Consider the following 6,160-nt stretch of genomic DNA (forward strand, 5'->3'; position numbering starts at 1 on the left):
CAGAGAAGAAGGGCGGGGTCCTCGCCTGCTCTGAGATGTGTGCCGCTTTTTTTCTTTAGACCAACCACATACTGAGTATTTCATTAATCGAAAATCAAATTACATGAAGCAACACACGTGAAAACTAAAGAACAAATCGATATAAAGTGATTATCTCGAATTTGCAGATAAAATTCTAAAAGATCGCGCAACCACCATAGCCAGCGTCGCCGAGACGTACACAGGAAGAGACGTCGCGCCTCCACCATTGCAAGATCTAAAAGAGCACCATCGTCAATGAGGCTTTGTGAGTCGATGAACAGGCCTGCTGCAACCAGCGAGGCGCATGTCGATGTGGCACGTCGACCGGGGGACGTCCCCGTGCTGTCTTGGACCAAGATACGTCACCTCTCATCGATGAAGTCGAAGAAGAAAGACATATCCACCACCTCTGCACCAACATCTCCGCTCCAGAAGAAACACCTTGCCCCCGCCGCCAGCGTCGTCACGGATAACAACGAACGCCAGCGACACACCGAGAAACTGATCTCGCCAGAGCTAAAGAACGGCGAGAAGACTAAGCTGTCGATCTGAAGGACCGATCAGCGCACGTTGCCATCAATTCCGAGACGTCGTCCAAAAGGTCGTTATCGGTGTGGGAGTAGAGTTGAGGCATATTTATTAGCCCGGATGCCGCTCCCACCACCCCGACGGCACACCATAGGAAACAAAACCTAACCCTAACTACTAGGCCAGAACGGAGGAACAAGGTCCCTCCTCCCCCATGGTGCCGCCAGAGCGATGAGACCAGGCCCAACGCCCTGGCTGGACAAGATTGGGAGGATGTGTGCTGCTGATTGGGGTTTGGTCAGTACATGTACCTCAAAAATGTCCGTCGGAACAGATTTCTTAATAAACTCGTATTGTAAAACCGAATATTTGTGATTTTACATAACCGATGCATTTAAACAATAGTTTTCTCATTTTGATTTACTCGTCGTTGACAATAGTTTTCCGTACTCGATATCATCTCGCTGAGAACAGGAGTACCATTCGTATTGGCTATCGTGCTTCCAGGAGTAGTCGAGCCGGTGGCTATTTATGAAGTAAATTTGAAGTTGTATCGTGGTGTTTGAATTTTTATTTCAACCATGGTGTTTGGTAGTTTGGAAGTCTGGCATGGTACTTTAACTGTTCTTTGAGCTATATCTATTAAAAAGTTTGAATTATTGTACAATATTTACCGGAGGTATCAGGAAGGAGTGCTAGGAAGTTTTAGATCAAATCTACAAATTTTTTTACCTCGGCAAACAATGTGCTTGGTGTCAGGAACCAATTAGCTTGAAGGTCTAAAGAGTGGGACGGAAGATTGATGAGTCCCATTTTAGAGGTTCCGGTCAACTTCACTCAAAAGTGCCCGGCATATAGAGTGAACTGTTTGGACAAGGAAAGACACACAAGTTTCCGAGATAAATCTAATGGGTACTACTAATATGGACATAAAGGTTTGTAAAGTTTTTTTTTTTTTGCCAGTCTCTCATTCTTACTAGTTTCAGGGTACCAGGGCGGTGTTCTCCGGTGGTTCTACGAGTGTAGGACATGTGGAGAAATAGAGAAAGATGCTGGATATTTTGTACTAGCTAGGAATTTTGCAAGTGTACAATTTCATCATGTATGTCAAGTGCACATTTTTTGAACTTCTTTTGGTAGCCCGGTAATACCTATGACATAGAAAAAATAAAATTGTTTTTATCTTAGAAGCCACTTCTTTTATGAACTTTTGGGGGTCAACAACGACTCGATCCAACTTCCAACTGAAAGTAACACATGCAAAAATTCATCGAGTGATTAGTTTCCTGGTTGTCTTGTGATAAATCATCTAAACCCCTATGGGGATACTAGGGGACTGTTTGGTTTGTGCCCCAGCCCGCCACGCCAAATCATGGGCAAGCCAAAAAATTGGCGAAGGATTTGCCCGCCCCACTTTTGCCAGTGCGTGGGCGCAGAAACTAGAGTAGGAACCAAAATTTTGGCGTGGCTGAGAAAAGACGGCTTTAATCCAAACACTAGCCCATGATGCTAGTCAACGCCCAAATTTTGGAATGGCAACCGGTGGCCACAATCCAAACAGATCCTAGATGCACTTCCAGAGACGAAACTATATGAGCAAGAGAGGAGTAGACCTTGATTGTGTCGCGAGGATAGTGTGGAAGCACAAAAGATATGGGATGGAGAGAGCACAGGATACTAAAGCGGCTGCGCAAATGGGGAGACACGAGCTGGGTTATGTCGTTAAAGCCAAGTTGACGCTTTTCTATGTTTAGATTTTCTCATATACAGTAAATATACTCGGTAGTAACATTTCCAGCAATAAACCAATTTCAACAAAGAAAACTCTAATTTGTAAACAATATCAGGCTACATCTTTTCATCCTATATATACATCTCATGGTCAAACCATCAGATGTAGCAAACATTTTTTTGGCGAAAATTTCACCGATCTATTAATAATCATCAATAATAGGAGGAGAGGGGAGAATTGGAGGAGCATTTGGGCGGGGCGGGGTGGGAGTTGAGAACCGAGGGAGAAGACGGGGGGTTTAACATAGCCGTGGGGCTGGAGGATAAGGCGTTGGAGGCTGGTAGAGAAGAAGGGCAGGGTTTGTACAGTACAGGTACCTCAAAAATGTCCGCCGGAACAGATTTTTTAAACTCGTATTGTGAAACCGAATATTTGTGATTTTACATAACCGATGCATTTAAACAATAGTTTTGTCATTTTCATTTACTCGCCGTTCACAATAGTTTTCAGTACTCGATATCATATCGCTGAGAACAGGAGTACCATTCCTATTGGCTATCGTGCTTCCAGGAGTAGTCGTGCCGATGGCTATCTATGAAATAAATTTGAAGTTGTATCGTGGTGTTTGAATTTTTATTTCAACCACGTTGTTTGGTAGTTTGGAAGTGTGGCATCGTACTTTAACTGGTATTTGAGCTATATCTATTCAAAAGTCTGAATTATTGTACACAATATTTACCCGGGGTATCAGGAAGGAGTGCTCGGAAGTTTTAGATCAAATCTACAAAAAAAAATTGACCTTGGAAAACAATGTGCTTGGGGTCAGGAAGCAATTAACTTGGAGGTCTAAAAGAGTGGCGCGGAAGATTGATGAGTCCCATTTTGGAGGTTCCAGTCAACTTCGCTCAAAGGTGACCGGCATATAGAGTGGACTGCCTGGATGAAATATACACAAGTTCCGGATATAAATCTAATGGGTACTACTAATATAGACATAAAGGTGTGTAAAGCCTTTTCTTTGCCAGTCTCTCATTCTTACTAGTTTGGGGGGTTTTCTCTGGCTCTACGAGTGTACCATATGTGGAGAAATAGAGAAAGATGTTGGATATTTTGTATTAGGAATCTTGCAAGCGTTCATTTTTCATCATGTATGGGGCTGACTTGTTGGGTTCTTGCGGGTGTTGCATCCTCGCCGTACCATTGTTTTGTTGTTCTTGCTCTGCTTATGGGGCAGGGCCGTAACGTTGTGGCTGCCCCTAAACTCTTGTGTCTGATCTTATAGCTTGTATCGGTTTTTGCTAGGTTTTCGTAATTGACCTTGCAACTATCTTCTTAATCAATGGAACGGACAAAGCTTTTGCCTGGCGTTTCAAAAAAAAATCATATGCATGGCAAGTGCATATTTTTTGAACTTCTTTTGGTAACCCGGTAATACCTATGACATAAGAAAAAATAGAATTATTTTTATCGTATAAGCCACTTCTTTTATGAACTTTTGGGGGTCAACAATGACTCGATCCAACTGCCAACTGGAAGTAACACATGCAAAATTCATCGATTGCTTAGTTTCGTGGTTGTCACGTGATAAATCATGTATACCCCTATGGGTATACTAGATGCGCTTTCAGAGATGAAATGAGATGAGCAAGAGAGGAGTTGACCTTGATTGCGTCGTTAGGATAGTGTGAAAGCACAAAAGGCTCGGTCCTCGGTCCTCGGTGGTGGTCGGCTTCCGGTGGCGCTTCTGTGACGGAGGAGTGTTGTTGAGGCGCGCGTGAAAATGGCTCGCTCTCGGGTGAGCTCCGGCCCGACACTGTAGACTCCAGCTCTTCTTCGAGTCCTCGTAGGCGCTTTGTCTGAGTTTCTTGGTCGCGCTTCCGGCTGTAGCTTCTTCGGTAGTTCGTGTGGGTGTGTGGTGTCGTCTGTAAGCTGGGTTCAGCACTTTGTATCGTTTTCGCCGTTGCTGGCTTTGTTAATTCAAAGTCGGGCACTTCAGTGCCTTTTATCTAAAAAAAAAAAAGCACAAAAGATATGGGATGTGGAAGACAAGATACTAAAGCGGCTGCGCAAATGGGGTGACACGAGCTGGTTTCTGTTGTTAAGCCAAGTTGCCGCCGTTCTATGTTTAGATTTTCTCGTATAAATATACTCGGTAGTAACATTTCCAGCAATAAACCAATTTCAACAAAGAAAACTCTATTTGTAAACAATATCAGGCTACATCTTTTCATCCTATATATACATCTCATGGTCAAACCATCAGATGTAGCAAACTTTAATATAATACAATACAAATGAACTTAACTTACATACTAAAAAATGTCTGTTGAGGTCATTTAATCTTGTACTCTTATATCTATCGTACTAGTCTCTTTGTGTTGTTCTTTTAGTTCTTGTACTGTATCATCCTTGTGCTTTGTGCTCTGCACATGATCGTCCATCGAATTAAGCCTAGGAGCATCCTGACTATCGGTTCGGGTTGTGGGCCGGCGATTCCTTTTTACTCTCCGTTGCACCCTTCTTGTTGTGGTTGCCACTTGATCACTACACATGGTGATGCGCAAGCGACCCAGACCCAATGTCATCTCTGGAACTGGTGCGTTACGAGCGGCGTTGGAAACCTCTCCTCTTCCCATATTCACACATAAGCTCGGAACCACGGTGTACGATCTCTTGACAAGCCGCCACAGCTGCACTTTCCCTAAACATTTCGCAAAACACTCTTTCCAGTGAGTTTGATCATCTGGTTGGTACTTGATTTCTATTGATCTCAAGTTCTTGTGCTGAACAAGTGTTTTAACACGTTGTTTGGAAGCCTCTATCTTTCTTCTGCCCCCCTTGAGACGACCTGAAAACTGTTGGAAGTACAGGGTCTTAGCTTCCATGTATGATATACAAGAAACAAAAGACTAAAAGCTAAAAAAAAAAAAAAAGAGTAAAGTGTATAGCATAGTTGCAAGGTGTTTGCTCTGGTACAACCCCTCCCCTAAACTCAAAGCAAATTTAAATACAAAGACGACTAAGATCGCTTGATACCTCTTTGTTTAATATTAAACGAGTGTACGTAGCCCTGTACAGAACCCATATAACCCAACTAAATTGTATGAATATGCCGCATATGTATGTATATAATTATGTATGTACGTGGATTATTGGTGGCGATTCGTTCGCGCGGTGGCGGTCGTGGCCGTCGAGCGGGAGGGGCGACAAGGTGGTGATGGACGGCCACGAGGCACTGTGAGGCAACGTTGGGCGACACGAGCCTCGACAATGCCTTGTAGGTCCGTACCGGTATGGTTGGGGCGGCGTGCAGGCTAGACGGCGGCGTGAACGGCCAGACAGTCCGATGCAATTCGGCTGGACTGTTCATCGCGTTGGGAACGAGACTAGCCGGACTGTCTTGCGGTGCCTGCACCGGACTGTCTTGCGGCGCCAGACTATCTTGTGGTGTTTGTGTCGGACTGTCTTGCAGCGCCGGATTGTCTTGCGGTGCCTGCCGAACTGTCTTGCAGCGACTGTATACCTATACGTGGGAATACTGAGTTTTGGATTTAGGTTTGGACATGGATCTGAACTCTAAACAATACCGGTTGGGTTTTGTTGAGTTTGGGGAGGAGGTTGTACTGGAGCAAGCCTCTAGTTGCACATGAGCAAAACGTATACCTTGCAGTGGTACAATCCAATCTTCTCCAGATTAGGGGTACTGTCAAGGATTCTCAGCAGCACTTGTGAGTTGAACGCTCCAATATCACAGCAGCGGAGAACCAATGTTGTGAGGTTTTGGAACACCGGGAATTCTTGAGATTCGTGGTCCAGCAATGCCTGAAATAGACGAACAGGAGAGTGAAAATAGAATTATGCAGCTATTGGATTGTGTAT

The sequence above is a fragment of the Lolium rigidum genome, chromosome 7 (assembly GCF_022539505.1).
Source record: "Lolium rigidum isolate FL_2022 chromosome 7, APGP_CSIRO_Lrig_0.1, whole genome shotgun sequence".
NCBI classification, from domain to species: Eukaryota; Viridiplantae; Streptophyta; class Magnoliopsida; order Poales; family Poaceae; genus Lolium; species Lolium rigidum.